Source organism: Mauremys reevesii, linkage group 3 (assembly GCF_016161935.1).
Source record: "Mauremys reevesii isolate NIE-2019 linkage group 3, ASM1616193v1, whole genome shotgun sequence".
NCBI lineage: Eukaryota > Metazoa > Chordata > Testudines > Geoemydidae > Mauremys > Mauremys reevesii.
This window is the reverse complement of record NC_052625.1, coordinates 50964832-50982982: the sequence shown is the minus strand read 5'-3', so window position 1 is coordinate 50982982 and position 18151 is coordinate 50964832. Positions and strand designations below refer to the sequence as shown.

The 18151-nt window shown below is 47.6% G+C and overlaps 2 long non-coding RNA genes across 2 annotated transcripts in view; both read right to left on the bottom strand.

Annotated features, from left to right (window-relative positions):
* Positions 1-18151, bottom strand: part of LOC120402009 — an 85045-nt gene that overhangs the window by 33956 nt on the left and 32938 nt on the right. The window contains exon 2 of the long non-coding RNA XR_005596910.1: positions 16714-16795. This is a non-coding gene — a long non-coding RNA (uncharacterized LOC120402009). The remainder of the gene's footprint in view (positions 1-16713; positions 16796-18151) is intronic.
* LOC120402008 lies at positions 11625-15884 on the bottom strand. The gene is made up of 3 exons (XR_005596909.1): positions 15824-15884; positions 14799-14992; positions 11625-11686 (listed from the first exon to the last, which is right to left on the bottom strand). It is a non-coding gene; the product is annotated as an uncharacterized LOC120402008 (long non-coding RNA).

Here is an 18151-nt window from a genome sequence, read left to right as displayed (position 1 = left end):
TGGAGGATACCATGCACACGCATTCGACTCCCGAGCCCACGGGCGGGATAGTGACCACTTGGAGATTCATAGTGAACGCCACTCGCCTCGGGAGGTCCTGATGGGCCCCTGCCGATTAGGGGAGGCCAAGGAGTACGCCCTGCCAGCGCCTCATGTGGGGAGGAGGAAGAAGAAAGGCCAGGGACAAGTGGGTCCTGTGTGGGCTCACGCCCTGGACGACCTCCTGATCCGTGGGATGTGGGAACCGGTGGCTGAACTGGGCTTCCTCCATACCGGTCGGAGGGGACGGCCAACCGTCGCCTCTGGCACCCAGTGCTCTGACAGAACAGAGCGAGATCGATCACAGGTAGGCCCTCAGCCTGACGGCACGCCCGAGACATACAGGGTAGCCACTGATGGGGTTAGGTCCTGGCCCTGGGGCATGTGGGAGACTCTGGTGTGCACACCCGAATGGATGGCCATGGAGGAGCTAAAAGCCCTGGGCATAGTCTACCTCTAGCTGATGTCGTTTCAACGCGTACCGGGATCGTACCGGAGGCATACTGGTATCGAGCGAAAATGGGACCTGCGACCGAGCGTGCCAGGAGGTCGACCAAATCTCGAGGCTGGATGCCGGAGTGGCTACGGAGTCCAGAGCCTGGAGCGGTGCCAGGAGCTGGATCGCACCGAGTGTGCCAGGTCGGCGAACGGACGCTGATCGGGTGCCACGAGTACGACCAGTACTGAAATGGAGAACGGTGCCAGGACCGTGAGCAGTGCCGCACCTGGCTTGGCGACGGACCGAGAACATCTGCGGGACCGCGATCGTGAACGCTGCTGCTCTGAGGTGCCGACGCAGGGTGGTCTGAGCAAGGCAGGCTTGCCGATCGACAATATAACCCGCACCGGGCGTACCAGACTCGACAGCTCTTGCATGGCCGGAGTGAACGGTGCCGATACCGCCGGTGCCGCAGCAGGTATAGGTGCCGGCAGTGCAACTTAGAGAGCGCCGGCCGCGGAGCAGGCGGCTCTGACGCAGCTTAATAGCGAGCTCGACCACGGTTCGCACCGAGCTTTCCAGCACCGACTCGACGGCTCTTGCATGGCCGGAGTTAACGGTGTGGATATTGTCGGTGCCGCGCAGACATCGGTGCCGGCGATCCGACTTAGCATAGCACTCGGGCCGCGGAGCAGGCGGCTCGGACGCAGCAAGAATCTTGTGCCTCTTCATACCCAGGAGAGGGATCCATGCCGAGTGGACGCCGGAGCCAGCGACGGCCGGTGCCGAGAGGCTCGGCGGTACCGCGATCCGTGCCGAGGAGCGCCCTGAAGACTAACCAGCGCCGGTGCCGAGAGCGGAGGGGCAAGAGCTGCCTCCTCAGGAGCTGCTTGAGACGAAAGTCCCGCTCCCCCTTTGTTCTCGGATTAAAGGCCTTACAAAAGCGGCACTTATCTGTTAGGTGAGATTCTCAAGGTACTTAGGAGAGGATCTCTTGTCGGCATCGGCTTGTGGCCGGCCGAGCATTGTAAAACCCTGTGGACTGGGCATCGCATCCGCACCGGTGTGGGAAGGGATAATCCCGAACCTCTGAATTAAATACTCTAACTATACAACTATAGAAATCTGAACTATAATTAACGAGAGAAACTATGAGTAGCTAGGGAAGTGGAGGTCAGTTAAGCCGCGCCCACTGTTCCAACGACCGACACGGGCGGTAAGAAGGAACTGAGGAGTGGGTGGGTCGGCTGGTGTATATATCCGCGCCATGGTGGCGCCACCCAGGCGCCCAGCCGACCCACTGAGTTGCTAGTGTAAAAGTCTTCCGACGAACGTGCACGCGCGCGCACACACCTACATGGAATGGATATGAGCAATCACTGAAGAAGAACCAGGGATTGCATAAATTAACAACAAGCAGTAGGGTGCTTACACTGTTTCTTTACTGAAAATCTCTCAACAGCTTGACGATGCCTTTCTAGAGGCCTCTGAGAACTTACACATCGGTAGCCCTGTGGGAAAAATATATCGTGCCTCAGCTGTTTTTGCTCATGCCTGAGACACAGATCTCAAGAGGAAAATCTGGAAAAGGACAAAATGGAAGAATGAATTGTAGTGAGATGAGGCCTGAGGCCTGATCTGAAGTAAGGGTCAAGATGTTGCTAAGCAAATTTAGGCTGTGAGCCAGAGGCAGGCCCTGCTCACAGAAATTGGCAAAAAGAGGGCTGCTAGAAGAGGAAGGGTTTCAGCTGCTGTGTACAGATGTGGTCTCTCACCTCAAAAAAGATATTCTAGCACTAGAAAAGGTTCAGAAAAGGGCAACTAAAATGATCAGGGGTTTGGAGAGGGTCCCATAGGAGGAGAGATTAAAGAGGCTAGGACTCTTCAGCTTGGAAAAGAGGAGACTAAGGTGGGATATGATAGAGGTATATAAAATCATGAGTGATGTTGAGAAAGTGGAAAAGGAAAAGTTATTTACTTAGTCCCATAATACAAGAACTAGGGGGTCACCAAATGAAATTAATAGGCAGCAGGTTTAAAACAAATAAAAGGAAGTTCTTCTTCACGCAGCGCACAGTCAACTTGTGGAACTCCTTACTTGGGGAGGTTGTGAAGGCTAAGACTATAAAAGCGTTTAAAAGAGAACTGGATGAATTCATGGAGGTTAAGTCCAGTAATGGCTATTAGCCAGGATGGAGTAAGGAATGGTGTCCCTAGCCTCTGTTCGTCAGAGGATGGAGATGGATGGCAGGAGAGAGATCACTTGATCATTGCCTGTTAGGTTCACTCCTCTGGGGCACCTGGCATTGGCCACTGTTGGTAGACAGATACTGGGCTAGATGGACCTTTGGTCTGACCTGCACGGCCGTTCTTATGTTCTTAGGAACGTATGCCAAAACAGCACCAGAACAGCTGGGTACGAACACATCCCACACAGATAACAAGGAACAGGCAGACCCAGCCTAATGACAGTATAAAAGCACAATATGATGAATAGACAATAGGAAAGGATAATATGATGGACAGACTGTATGATGGACAGATTTGTTCAAACGACCTGTGCCAGGAGAAAGGCAGTAATGCGCAAAGGGCTGCACCTCAATGCGCCAGGAGTGATGAGTAATCTGTTCTGCACCTGTGTATAAGAATACGCACCGAGAGCACATCTTTGTCCAGCCTAGGGTGCAGTGGAAAGCCCCACCACTGACTGAGCTGTGTCCATTGCAGGAGCATCACACCAGTAGCTACTGACAACAGGAACCAGCTCAGACTCCTTATGGTAGGGTCATGGCATCCATTTTACAGGCGGCGCCACAAGGTTGTGTTAAAGCAGGCGATTAATAAAACTTATTTAAATGTGTCAATACGAATGTGTCCCCGCCCATACTTGTGTGAGTAAAACATGGTACATGACATGGATATAAATTGGCAGTCGGGAAGTTTAGGCTTGAAATTAGACGAAGGTTTCTAACCATCAGGGGAGTGAAATTCTGGAACAGCCTACCGAGGGAAACAGTGGGGGCGAAGGACCTCTCTGGCTTTAAGTTTAAGCTTGATAAGTTTATGGAGGGAATGGTTTGATAGGATAACACTATTTAGTCAATAGGTCAATAACGTGCCGCCACTGGTAATTAGTACTGAGGGTCAATGTTGGGATATTGAAAGTCTTTTTCCCGAGTGTCTGGCTGAGAGTCTTGCCCGCATGCTCGGGGTTCAGCTGATCGCCATATTTGGGGTTGGGAAGGAATTTTCCTCCAGGGTAGATTGGCAGTGGCCCTGGAGGTTTTTCACCTTCCTCCGCAGCATGGGGCAGGGGTCGCTTGCTGGAGGATTACCTGCTACTTGAAGTCTTTAAACCAGGATTTGGGGACTGCAAGAGTTGAGTCAAGGGAGAGAATTATTTCAAGAGTGGGTGGGTCAGCTTTTGTGGCCTGCATTTTGCGGGAGGTCAGACTAGATGATCATAATGGTCCCTTCTGATCTTAAGTTCTATGATTCTATGTCTCCACAGATGGCTCTGTTAAATAACTATATTACACCCCCCCGGAAGTTGGGAGCTTTAGTGGGGTGACCCCTACCATAAGGAAGTCCATTTTGTCCTTTTCCAGATTTCCCTCTTGAGATCGGTGTCTCAGACATGAGCAAAAACAGCTGATGCATGATAGACTTACTCCCACAGGGCTACCGACGTGTAAGTTCTCAAAGGCCTCTAGAAAGGCATCTGTGACAGGTGGGATCACAGAAACCCCCTGGGAGCTGCCACCTGATGTGCCCAGACTACTGCTACCCCTGCTTTCCCTGCCAGCTCAGGACCCCAGCACCCTGTCTTGCTGAGCCAGACACTCCTGCCTGCTCCAACACAGACCCAGGGTCTGAATTACTTGCCCCAAGCTGCAGGTTTACCTGAAAGCAGCTAACAGAAGTGTTCCTGTCTTTAACACTCAGATGCCCAGCTCCCAATGGGGTCTAAATCCAAATAAATCCATTTTACCCTGTATACAGCTTAAAATGCGCAAATCTATATCTAATCAAACTGAATACAGATAAGATCCCCACCAGTTCCACAATGCTCCTTTGACAGACTAATCTCCTTTAGCCTGGGTCCAGCAATCACTCACACCTCCTGCAGTCACTGTCCTTGTTCCCATTTCTTTCGGGTATCCTGGGGTGGGGTGGAGGCTCTCTCTTTAGCCAGCTGAAGACAAAATGGAGGGATCTCAAAGGGGTTTAAATAGACTTTCTCTTGGGGGTGGAGATCCACACATCACTACAGTGCCGAGTCCAGCTCCAAGATGGAGATTTGGAGTCACCTGGGCAACTCACATGTCCATGCATGACTCACAGTTTTTACAGGGAGCATCCATTGTTTACATGCTACCTTGAACTTCCTCAAGTAGACTTCTTATGTGGATTGGAGCATTCCAAGATCCATTGTCCTTTCAGTGTTTCTTGATTAGGTACTTAATTTCCCCAGGAACTGACCAAATGCTCTACTAAGGTTATTTAGAAATCAAGCCGGTACACAGCCAACATTCATAACTTTGAATACAAAAATGATACATGCATACGAATAGGATTAATACATTCAGTAGATCATAACCTTTATGGAGATATGTTACATGGCATATGTAGCAGAAAACACATTCTAAGCATATTTCCATAGAGCCTTATGGGAGGTACCGTCACACCCTCCCCCTGAGCTTACTGCCAGAGACTTGGACACTGTCCATGGCGGAGGCAGTACATGTAAAATCCCTGTTTGTTTTTGGTCACACTCCTTTCAAGTACCTTTAAACCATATGATGTCATTCCTAAGGGTCCTAGCCAGTTTTGGGGGTCCTGGTCCTCAGATGCCAGAAAACAGGTTGGGGTGTAGTATTGTTAACAGAATGCAGACAGCGATATCTGTTACAGCGGAGGCGTTTTGGCAATTAGCCACCAATGCCATGAGGCAGTGTGCCTCAGTTTCCCCTTCTACACAGCAGCATGGGGCTGTTATGCTTTTGCTGCTGTTCCAAGCTTCCAGACTGTTTACAGGCGTAGGCTGAAAAGTAACTTGCTTGTGGGGCTCTCCTGTCACCATCCCTAGCATGTACAACAGTTTCTTCCACAAAGCAGGTATGTCCCACATCTTTAAAGGGTTTAACACTAGTACACATTCCTTTGTTTTATCCCATAGGTGAATTAGCAAAAGACACAAGGTTAACAGCAAATCTACGGTGGACAGGCTTGCTCACTCAGTTTGACTCCTTTAGTGTCTATTGCATTTTCCCAGCTCTGTGTAGCCTCTGGTAGGCACTCTGCCTCTTTGGAGAAGGCTTTAATTCAGGCATGTGGTTGAGCCTTTGGCAAGGAGAGGGTGCACTGCCACCATGCCTGCCCTCGGCCCCTCCTCTGGAATGTCTCTGGGCTGACCGCACTCCCTTGTGAAGTGCCACCCATGCAGAGATTCCCCCCACCACCCCCATCTTGGAGAGAGAGTTTTATCTCTTACAGGTGCAGCAAGAACACCACCTTTCAATGGGGGGCTCTGGACCCCTTGGGCACCCCACTTTCTGTTCCCAACAGGCCAGCTGGATGGACTCTGTTCAGGAGATCTGACCCCAGGTTTCTTACAACATGAACCATAGGAGAAGGGGCTGGCATTTTAAATGCAAACTTTTCACCCTCCTCCTGGGAAAGTCCTTCCCACAAAAGGTGGGCGGACTCTCTGCCCCCTTCCATCTGGGCTTCCTCTCTGGGCTCCTCTGGGTCAGACACTCCTGTGTCCCCGAAAGGGAAGGTGACCCTGGTCCAACTGTGGGCTCACAGCTACCAGCTATGGCAGACTTTTCACTGGCCAGCAAAATTCCCCTTTTCACTCAGGTTGGGTTTGCTTCCAGCTACAGCGATCTTGGGGTCTGTTTCACCACTGTGGTCACCAGGACCCCAACTCCCACCTTTGGGACACACGTCTCTATGCACCCCAGGGCAGGCCCTGCCTCTGCTGACCTGCAATTTCCTGGCAGTCAGCAGCTGTGGTGGCCCCTGTTACAAGGTGGTTCCTCCCCTCCCTGGGGAGATGATTACGGACAGGAGCTGCCTTCATCCAGCCCCTCCCTCTGGAACTTTCCTTGAGCCCCGGGACTACAGAAACTGGCCACAACCATCCCTGCCCCCAAAGCTGCATTCTTTACTGCTGCAGAGGAATCTATGAGACACCCTCCTATTCCCCCAGCAGTCCATGTGACTTCACCCCGCACCGACCCCGACTGCTAACCAGCCCTGGGACAGATTCTGCCACACTAAAGAAATCGTTTCCCAATAGAAACGGTGCAAAATTGTGTGCCACCGTTGCAACAGTCGGTTCAGCCTGCAAATCCTTAGTTTGCATGTGTACTTTAGCTAAAGGTGCAAAGACTTTGTAACCCGCTAACAGCTCTAATTCTGCCATTTTACCTGGCAACAGATCCTTCTTCTGGATAAGGTCCCTCCTGACCACAGAAATCTCAGCACCTGTGTCCCTCAGTCCAAGAAGCACTGCACCATTCATTTTAACAGCATGCATATGCTCATTGCTTGGTTGTGTGGAAGCAAGCTTTACAAATCCTGTGTGGAAAGAGGCCACAGCCTGGCTCTGAGAAGCCACAGCTTCATGTGTTACTTGTTGCTTGTTTCTACTCAGAAAGGGACACTTAGTCCTCAGGTGCTCAGTTGACTTACAATCCTAGCACCTCTTGGGCTCCTCTGCTTGCACAGGAAATTTGGGACGAGTTCCAGGGGAATTGGGAGGTTCCCCAGCCTCCTTTTTCCCAGGGGTAAAACGGTGATTCTGCTTTCCCCCAACCCTGTACCCCTCTCCCAGTGGTTTATGTTTGATTGCAGCTTGTGCTTGCTCATAAGAGTCTGCATACCCAGCTAATTCACCCACTGCATTTACCTTTTTGTCCCACAAATACTGTTTTACATCTTCCTGCCCATATTCAGGAAGTGTTCCTGAGTAACCAGATCACACATCCCTTGGAAGCTTGTAATGCCCTTCCCCCACACCCACTTGTCTACCAAATCTCTCATTTCATTGGCATAAACCACATTACTCAATCCAGATCCTCTTAAGACTCCTGAATTTCACCCTGTAGGTTTCAGGTGTAATCTGAAACTCTTTCAAAACCAGATCCTTAAATTTACTGTAGTTTGAAGCATCATCAATAGGCATCTTACTGAATATGTCCAGAGCTCTACCAGTCCATTTTGCTATCAATGTGGTCATCTTTTGATCTTCAGGGATGGCATGCAGGGTGCCCAGTCTCTTGAAGGTGATGAAATATTCGGCGATCTCGCTGGATTCTCATACTGTGGACACAGTTGCTCCCATTTATGAATTTTTGGGGAAGTGGAGCCAGCAGGTGGAGGGTTTTGTCTCTTTGACTCCGTTACAGCCAGTTCATGCTTCTGGGCCTTTCTCTGGGTCTGCATAGCTCTCTCGTGGGCAGCCTCTTCCCTGGCTTTTTCTACCTCCATCCTTGCTGTCTCTGCCTCCATAGCTCTCTTGTGGGAAGCTGCTTCTGCCTCCACCCTTGCTGTCTCTGCCTCCATAGCTCTCTCGTGGGCAGCCTCCTCCCTCTCCATTAGTCTTTTATGTTCATTTTCTTTCTCTTTTGCTTCCAGTCTAGCCAACTCTAGTTTGTTAGCTGCTTCACTGCTAGTCATTTTCCTGCTTTTTTCTTCTGGGCCACATCCCCTCTGCAGTTCACTGAAAGTGGGATGCACTCAGCTCAGGGGATTCTTCGTTAACAGAGACTTTCACAGTGCCCAGTGTTCAGCCTTTCTGGGCAATTTGCACCCTGTGCAGTTTTAGCATCTTCAGATCTTGTCTCTTACTTATTTTGCTTCCTTTTCTGTCCCTACTTCCCTTACCCAAAATAAGCAAATAGAAAATAACAAACCAGTAACCACTTGGTCTGTTCTTCAGCCACCGACCACACTCAAAACTCACTTAAAATCACTACCAGTACCTCAAAGCAATCAGATGTGCACAGATTCTGCTGACTACGCCACTGTGACAGGCTGGATCACAGAAACCTCCTGGGAGCTGCCACCTGATGTTCCCAAACTACTTCAAGCCCTGCTTTCCCTGCCAGCTCCCTGTCTTGCTGAGCCAGACACTCCCGGCTGCTCCAACACAGACCCAGGGTCTGAATTACTTGCCCCAAAGCTGCAGGTTTACCTGAAAGCAGCTAACAGAAGTGTTCCTATCTTTAAACTCAGATGCCCAACTCTCAATGGGGTCTAAACCCAAATAAATCCCTTTTACCCTGTATAAAGCTTATACAGGATAAACTCATCAATTGTTTGCCCTCTATAACTCTGATAGAGACATAGGCACAGTTGTTTGCTCCCCCAGGTATTAATACATACTCTGAGTTAATTAATAAGTAAATAGTGATTTTATTAAAGACAGAAAGTAGGATTTAAGTGGATGCATGTAGTAAAAGACAGAACAAAGTAAGTCACCAAGCAAAATAAAAGAAAATGTGCAAATCTATATCTAATCAAACTGAATACAGATAAGATCCTCACCAGTTCCACAATGCTCCCTTTACAGACTAATCTCCTTTTAGCCTGGGTCCAGCAATCACTCACACCCCTGCAGTCACTGTCTTTGTTCCAATTTCTTTCAAGTATCCCAGGGAGGGGAGATGGGGCTGTCTCTTTAGCCAGCTGAAGCCAAAATGGAGGGCTCTCCTAGGGGTTTAAATAGACTTTCTCTTGGGGGTGGAGACCCCCTCCTCACTCCTGTGCCAAGTCCAGCTCCAAGATGGAGTTTTGGAGTCACTTGGGCAAGCCACATATCCATGCATGACTCACAGTTTTTACAGGGAGCATCCATTGTTTACATGCTACCTTGAACTTCCTCAAGTAGACTTCTTATGTGGATTGGAGCATTCCAAGATCCATTGTCCTTTCAGTGTTTCTTGATTAGGTACTTAATTTCAACATTCCTTTCCCCAGGAACTGACCAAATGCTCTACTAAGGTTATTTAGAAATCAAGCCGGTACACAGCCAACATTCATAACTTTGAATACAAAAATGATACATGCATACGAATAGGATTAATACATTCATTAGATCATAACCTTTACGGAGATGTGTTACATGGCATATGTAGCATAAAACACATTCTAAGCATAGTTCCATAAAACACATTCTAAGCATTATTTCCATAAAGCCTTATGGGAGGTACTGTCAAAAGTCAGATAGGAGGTACTGTCACAGCATCGTTAAGCTGTTGAGAGATTTTCAGAAAACAAACAGTGTAAGAACCCAACGGTTGAGTCAAATGAGAGGATCCATCAACGCTGAGTCAAAGGGTCCTCCTTGGAACTGTCACCGAGGTAGCGCTATCTCCACACAAGTCCAAAGGTGCTCGGGTCAAAACAAAGTCCGAAGGTCTCATGGGGGTGGTAAAGGAGTCCACGTTTCCTCTCAGTAGCCTTTCCACAATTTCTAAAAAACGTGTCCTTGGTCAGAGATGGCCTCCTCTGCCCGGAGCTGGGACTTATGGGGTAATGGTGCTGCTCTCTGATTGGCAGAGGGCGTTGGGAGGAGTTCTTAGAGGGGGTCACACGACCCACTTCCGAACAGGTCACCCCACCCCAGAACTCACTCTGATTGGTCAGATCTCCTCTGAGGGAGGTCCTATCAGGGTGAACCCCATCCTGATTGGTAGAGGGAAGTAGGAGGAGTTCTTAGAGGGGTCACATGACCCACATCCAGATGGGTCACTCCACCCCAGAACTTGCCTTGATTGGTCAAATCTCCTCTCGGGGTGGTCCCCAGCGGCTGAAACCCTTCCTGAGTGGTAGAGGATGGTCACGTGACACACCTTGCTTCCGGTCATGTGGCATCTTGACCCTGGGATTAATACTCGGAGCGGGACTTCTGGTGACAGGTGAGTGGGGTTCAAGGCAGGGGTGAGCTGCAGCGGGTTCGCATGGGTTCAAGATAAACCCGTTGTTAAATTTTAGCAGCCATTTTAGAACCGCTTGTTAAGGGCTGCTAAATTTAACAAAGTTCCCGCCACTCCTCTCCTGCTCCGCCCTCTTCTCCTCCTCCCCTGCTTCCCGCGAATCAGATGTGCGCGGGAAGCCTGAACACGCAGCATGGAGGCAGCCAGCAGGTAAGCTGGGGCGCGGAGGGGGAGAGGAGGTGCGGCTGGCTCAGCAGCTCCCGGTCCCAGACCGCGCTCCTCCAGCCCAGCGCCGCCCGGGAGTCGGGCCCGCAGCTGCCGCCGAGCGGCCGGGCCCCGTGCCGCCCGGGAGTCGGGCCGAGCGGCTCGGCGAAGCCGGGCCTCGTGCCGCCCGCCCGGGAGTCGGGCCGAGCGGCTCGGCGAAGTCGGGCCTCGTGCCGCCCTGCCCGGGAGTCGGGCCGAGCGGCTCGGCGAGTCGGGCCTCGTGCCGCCCGCCCGGGAGTCGGGCCTGGCCCGGGAGTCGGTCGTGGTCCTGGCAGAGTGGACCCGGTCCCCAGGCAGTGTGGTAAGGGGGCAGGGAGGGGTGGGTTGTGGGGGTGGATAGGGTCAGGCAGTCAGAGGGCAGGGAACAGGGGATTGAATGGGGGCAAGGGTCCCGGGAGCAGTCAGGAAAGAGCAGGGTTGGATGAGGTGGTGGGGCACCTAGGACAGAGAGAAGGGGTAGTTGTATGGGGTAGGGGTTCTGGGGGGCCATTGAGAATGAGAGGAGGGGTTGGGTGGGGCGGCAAGGGGCAGTCAGGGGACAGGGAAGGGGGGGATGGGTCAGGGGTCTCGGAGTGTGTGTGTTAAGGAACATGAGGGGTTGGATGGGGCACGACTTCCCACGGAGGGGGGGGGAAGGAGGGAACCCGTTGTTAAAATTTTGGAGGGAGGAGGGAACCCGTTGTTAAAAATTTGGCAGCTCATCACTGGTTCAAGGGGCAGAGTTTAAGGGGTCAAGGGGTGCGGTTAGGGTTTGTTTCATGGTATACTACTTATACTACTCAGGTTTACTGTACCATACAGTTTTTGTCTTGTTCATTTTGATCAGGTAGTTTTGTGTGCTCAAGGAACATCTGCCTTGGTGTGTGTTGAGATTCTCCATCAAGTTCTCAGCAACAGCTTGTGTGTTTTGCTTCTTCATGCAAAGAGGAGATCTTGAACTAGATTCCATGGGTTCAATAGCTGTTTCTGCTTGGCACTGCTGAGTATCATCTACCTGCAACACAAAGAAAAAAATTCTCATGCTTTAGTGGTATTGGAGAACCTTGTTAATTACCAGCAGGAAGTGAAAGACCCATTCCAAGCGACTGAATAATATGAATTAGCAGACACACGCTAAAAGCAAGAATCTTCAATGTTTATAGTTATCACTCTGAAAATACAACAGCGCTATGCAGAATGCTTTACAGCAACTACCTACTCCTCACCATGTTCAAGATAGAATGGGCATTATCATCCATGCTTTACAAATCACAAGTCACATAATTTAACAAGGTATAGGCAAAGCTAAGGAGTAGTACACAGGAGTTCCTTGTCTAGTCTCTTCTTGCTCAATCACTAATCTGCAGAACTGTATTTTGAGATATGTAATTTAAGTTTAATTACTGATATTTCATAATGAATTTGTAAATGTCCTATAGTTTATTCTGTAAATATGATAGCACTTGAAAAAGTTGTTTAGTCCTGAAGCATTTACATTGGCCTGCAGAGGATATCCTGTCCAGACGTATTATGAAATATTCAGGAGAATGTCATGTCATTCTAAATATTTAACATAACCTTCACAATATGTTTGTTGTGATGGTCAACACTAGCTTTGTAAAACTGTTGAAAAATTTCACAATGTGTACACCTTTGGGGTTCTCTCAAATTCCAGTCCCCACTGCTATTACAATCGTCCTTGTCTCTGCACTCCCTGCACTCCCCACCAAATTCTGACATGATTTTAGCATCAGTTAGCTAAAACTTCAGTAGTTATATATGTGTGCTTCATGACAATTGAAATCCTGAATGCCAAAGCTTCTGATAGTCTAGGTAATTGGCCCCAATTCTCATCCCATTTACACTGATGTGGGTCCTGTGTGAGAGGTGAGCATCAGGGCTTATCCTTCTAGTGCCAGCAAAAACAGAATTGTTACCAACATATATTACTGGCAAAGCTAATAGGACCATTTATTATTAAGGGTACCTGACTCCTCCCATTACAAGAAGACCCTGTTTTCTGCTGCTTCTAACTTTACAAACTTTAATTGCTTGGGCTGAAATTTTCAGGGGTGGGGGACAGAGTGGAACCAACCTGATCTCCTTCTTTGAGATGGTAACAGATTTTAGACAAAGGAAACGCAGTGGATCTAATTTACCTCGATTTCAGTAAGGCACTTGATACGGTTCCACCGGGGAAGTTATTCGTTAAATTGGAAAAGATGGGGATCAAGATGAAAATTGAAAGGTGGATAAGGAACTGGTTAAAGGGGAGACTACAACAGGTCATACTGAAAGGTGAACTGTCAGGCTGGAAGGAGGTTACTAGTGGAGTTCCTCAGGGATCGGTTTTGGGACCAATCTTATTTAATCTTTTTATTACTGACTTTGGAACAAAAAGTGGGAATGTGCTAATAAAGCTGGGAGGTATTGCTAACACAGAGAAGGACCAGGATATCACACAGGAAGATCTGGATATCACACAGGAAGATCTGGATGACCCTGTAAACTGGAGTAATAGTAATAGGATGAAATTTAACCGTGAAAAGTGCAAGGTCATGCATTTAGGATTAAGAACAAGAATTTTGGTTATAAATTGGGGACGATCATTTGGAAGTAACAGAGGAGGAGAAGGACCTTGAAGTATTGGTTGATCACAAGATGACTATGAGCTGCCAATGTGATATGGCCATGAAAAAAGCTAATGCGGTTTTAGGATGCATCAGGTGAGATATTTCCAGTAAAGATAAGGAGGGTTAGTACCATTATACAAGGCACTGGTGAGACCTCATCTGGAATATTTTGTGCAGTTCTGGTCTCCCATGTTTAAGAAGGATGAATTCAAACTAGAACAGGTACAGAGAAAGGCTACTAGGATGATCCAAGAAATGGAAAACCTGTCTTATGTAAGGAGACTCAAAGAGCTTGGCTTGTTTAGCCTAATCAAAAGAAGGCTGAGGGGAGATCTGATTGCTCTTTATAAATATATCAGAAGGATAAATATCAGGGAGGGAGAGGAATTATTTAAGCTTCAGATCAATGTGGACACAAGAACAAATGGATATAAACTGGACACTAGGACGTTTAGAGTTGAAATTAGACGAAGGTTTCTAACCATTAGAGGAGTGAAATTCTGGAACAGCCTTCCAAGGAGTAGCGGGGCAAAAGACATATCTGGCTTCAAGACTAAGCTTGATAAGTTTATGGAGGGAACGGTATGATGGGATAGCCTAATTTTGGCAATTAATTTGGCAATTGATCTTTGATTATTAGCAGGTAAATATGCCCAGTGGTCTGTGATGTGATGTTAGATGGGTGGGATCTGAGTTACTACAGAGAATTCTTTCCTGGGTGTCTGGCTGGTGAGTCTGGCCCACATGCTCAGGGTTTAACTGATTGCCATATTTGGGGTCGGGAAGGATTTTTCCTCCAGGGCAGATTGGCAGAGGCCCTGAGGTTTTTCACCTTCCTCTGCAGCATGGGGCACGGGTCACTTGCTGGAGGATTCTCTCACCTGGAGGTCTTTAAACCACGATATGAGGACTTCAGTAACTCAGACACAGGTTAGGGTTTGTTACAGGAGTGGGTGGGTGACATTCTGTGGCCTGCGTGCAGGAGGTCAGGCTAGACGATCAGAATGGCCCTTCTGACCTTAAAGTCTATGAGTCTAAGAGAACTGGGGCTGGCTGAGCAGGAGATTGGGCCAACAAGCCTTAATTCCACCATATACGAATTTTTGAGTGCTTTTGCGTGTAATCCATATATGCATTCGCACACCCCCCCTGCTCTAGGCATCCAGGCCTTTCAAGAAATAATCAAATATTTGGGATGAGCATTAAAGTGGGAAGATTGACCTCATTCCCATTTACCAAGTTAATGAGCACTTGGCATGAGATCACAGATTTGATCATACCAACAATTTTAAGTTTACCATTATGCCCAGATCTTTGTTATGTGCCAAGCTTTATTCATTTTATTTACATTGATGACCTTGTCTTCACTATATTCATGGCAGATATAAAGGAGGCATGAATAACACGGCATATCTTCAAACTCACTTGGAGAGATAAATACATTATGTGGATTTCAGGCCCTGCACATTCAGATACATTTTGACGATCAGTTACCTTTGGTGATTTGCTGCCACCAGCTGTCGGTTTAGAGATCTTGGCAAAATTAGCTGACCTGCCTTTTTGTAAACGTTGGCCATATGGTGACAAATTTTGGCTTTGAGCAGCAAGACGGGCACTGGTCTTTAGGTTTAGCGCTGTTCTGCGCAAAACACAGGGGTTGGTTTTCCCAGTAGGAATATCAGCAAAGCCTGAAAAATAAACAACAGCCATTAACCACAGTTGATTAAATTACTTTATTGTTCCAATCAATCTGATCTTGCTCAATTCAAGATGGAGATGACAACGGGTAATAATTTAAGAAAGTAAAATGGCATTTACTCACTGAATAACAGAATGGGGGAATTATTAGGACTATCTTATGCTCCTAGAATTTTATAGGTGAACTCAGGCAAGGGTGTGGATCTGTGTAACAGCAACTCTACTAAAATGGCAAAAAGAGTTTTCCCCAAGCAAATGTTCTCTTTTTCCTTTAAAGGGACACCATTAACTGGAAAATCATTTCCATCTGAAAACGATGTCTCTCCTATTGTTCTACATAGAGCCGGCCAGAGGGAGACAATTTTGTTTTATGAATTTTCGAGGTTTCAGAATTTGTTTTTATTCTAGATTGGAATGAAAACATAAGCCTTTCAAATGCTTTCATAAAATGAAATTGAATCAAAAACATCAGGCTTTCAATTTGGGGTCTCCTCCTGCTCAGCAAAAACTTTGTCCGAATCAATACATCTCCGTAATACATTTCGGTTTTGACAATGCAGCACATTTCAATGAAAAACATTTAGTTAAAAATGTTTAAGCAAAAATTTCCTTCCTATCAACCAGAAGAAAAGGTGTTTTATAATGGGAATGGCTGGGCCTAGAATCCTCTCTTGCAACCTATATGAGGGCTGGATTTGGCCACTGTTGTCAAAGTTTTTACAATGCTTCCAAGTCACACCTATGACAACACGATTATTTAGATAAGCGTGCGCACACACTCCCACAATGTGGACCATTCTCCTCAAAGAAGTAACAATTACCTTTTCTGACCACCTCTGGGAGTCCGCCTGGCTCATACTCTGGCTCGTTGTCCTGGGTCAGTGAATGTAGGTAGATGGCAACCTCATCAGCACCTGACCAAGGGAAAGAGTCGTTACCTGTACAAATAACTTTAAGGAGACTCTGGAAAGATGTGTTTAGAATGCAATGATCTCAATCATTCATTTGTTAATTAAGTACATAAGACGTGTGCTTGTGCAACCACAGTCAACTATAGCAGAGCTTCAGAAACTATACTGATTTATGAGGATCTGGCCCCTCATCTGAATCAAATGTAATAATGGAGGTTTTGAAAACATGTGTTCTAAATAAATGCATTAAGGTTAGAAACAGGATCATGATTAAGGCTATGTTTTAGTCGTGGGTATTTTTAGTAAAAGTCATGGACAGGTCACGGGCAATAAACAAAAAGTCAGGGCCCCGTGACCCCTCCATGACTTTTACTAATAATACCTGGGACTAAATCCTACCGCCTGGGAGAGGGGACGCTCCTGAAGACTGCTGGGGAGTGGAGAGAGAGAGCAGGGCAATGCTGGTGCTGGGGGGGAAGAGGTGGCTCAGGGCCCCACCACCACGAGTCCCAGACTGCTGCTCCAGGGACCGTGCCTGGGGCTGACTGAGCAACGGCCAGCGCGGCTGGCTCCTGGGCTTCCCCAGCTGCTGAGATCCTGGGATCAGCTGCACCAGCACTGCAAAATTCACAGAGGTCACAGAAACCGTGACTTCCAGGAATGATTTGCAGCCTTACAATCATTCTAGTATAGCATTTCCTTCTTCAACTACCCCATACTTGGCTTGTGCTCCTTTAATAGAGCATTACGGTCAGCAATTTGTTTCGGCAACGTTTCTTTTTCCTTCCCCAGCTGCTTACAGGATTGCATCCATGTCTTCAGTTTACTGTCAGCGAATCCATTTTGCTTCTTCAGTTGAACTAAAGCCTTCAGTTTGTCTAGCTATATTATAAACATTATATTTAGTTGCTAATTGGAAAATTCATTCTTCTGTCTAAGCATTATACTCTCACTAATGGCATCTCACCTGCCATTAAAAGTTCAGTGCAACTAAAAATCCAAACAAAAGTTATAATATGAAGTTGTACAGTAGAGTTCACTTAGTAATATACAATTGAATTCTAGCAGCTTCTAATTCCAACAGAGAAACATTAAAGTCATGTTTATTGAAAGCTACGTGTGTAGATTTCCTTGATAGAGAAATCATAATCTAAATATAATATTCAAAATAACCAAATGACAGAACCCGGCCGAAAAGCATGTGGCCCAGGCATGTTTGTCCACCTTATGTGCATTGGGGTGCCAAAATAAATGGATGGTGGATATCTGGCAGCCTTATAAAACGCACTTCAGGATAATGTAAATATCAAGCACAGTGCTCCATCAGCTGGGCATGGAGTGAGTACTGTAACTCAATGCCTGCTTGCCACAATACCGGCTCTACACTGTGCTACATGAGTGCTTTTTGATGTGTTTATTTCTGAAGCGAGAGCATAGAACTACAGTCCCTCATTCACCATAAATGGAAGTAGAAAAAGATTGCAGACTAGAAAATGCAGAGGGAATTGATAAGAAAAAATTCACCTAGATGGACAGGTTTAAAAACTTTTCCCCTTCTGCTTGGCAGTAAACACCCAACCTATGCGTGTTACAAATAAAACTTCATATAGTCATTACCAGAATTTCTCTTTGCAGTGGCACGTGGAATTGTTCACATGCCTATCCTGTAGTGAGGATAAAGAAGATGTTGGGAGGAGGCTATGGGGAAGTAGCCCAGGGAGTTGTAGCTGTCACACAGGTGTTACACGTAACACTGCAGACAGCCGCGATCCACAGGCCCTGGGCTGAAACCCAGAGTAGAGGGAAGGCCTGGGTTCCCCTCATTCTCCCTCCTACTGGATATAAGAGGAGTTGACTTGGACTGTGGGTCCCACCAGAGGCGAAGATCCTGGCCTGTCTCCTGGCCCACTAGGTGGGTCAGCAGAGACTGTGGGATTGTTCTCCTTCCTTTCCCCATGCTGGCAAGTGATGTGGTTAGCTGAGTGAATGGCAGGTTTGAGCCATAAAACTGGCCAAACTGAGGGCTGCCCTGAATATCTGAGGTGAGCAATCCGCCAATAAGTGCAGGACCCACCAAGGCAGAGGAGGAACTTTGTCACAGTCTTTAAGATGCTCCAAAAAGGACAGCCAGAATAAGACAGTATCGAAACACAACTTCTGGTGGAAATACACTATTCTCCAACATAGAGCTTGCAGAGTTCTGGGAGTCGGTAAGGCATAAATGGCACCAGTTCTTAC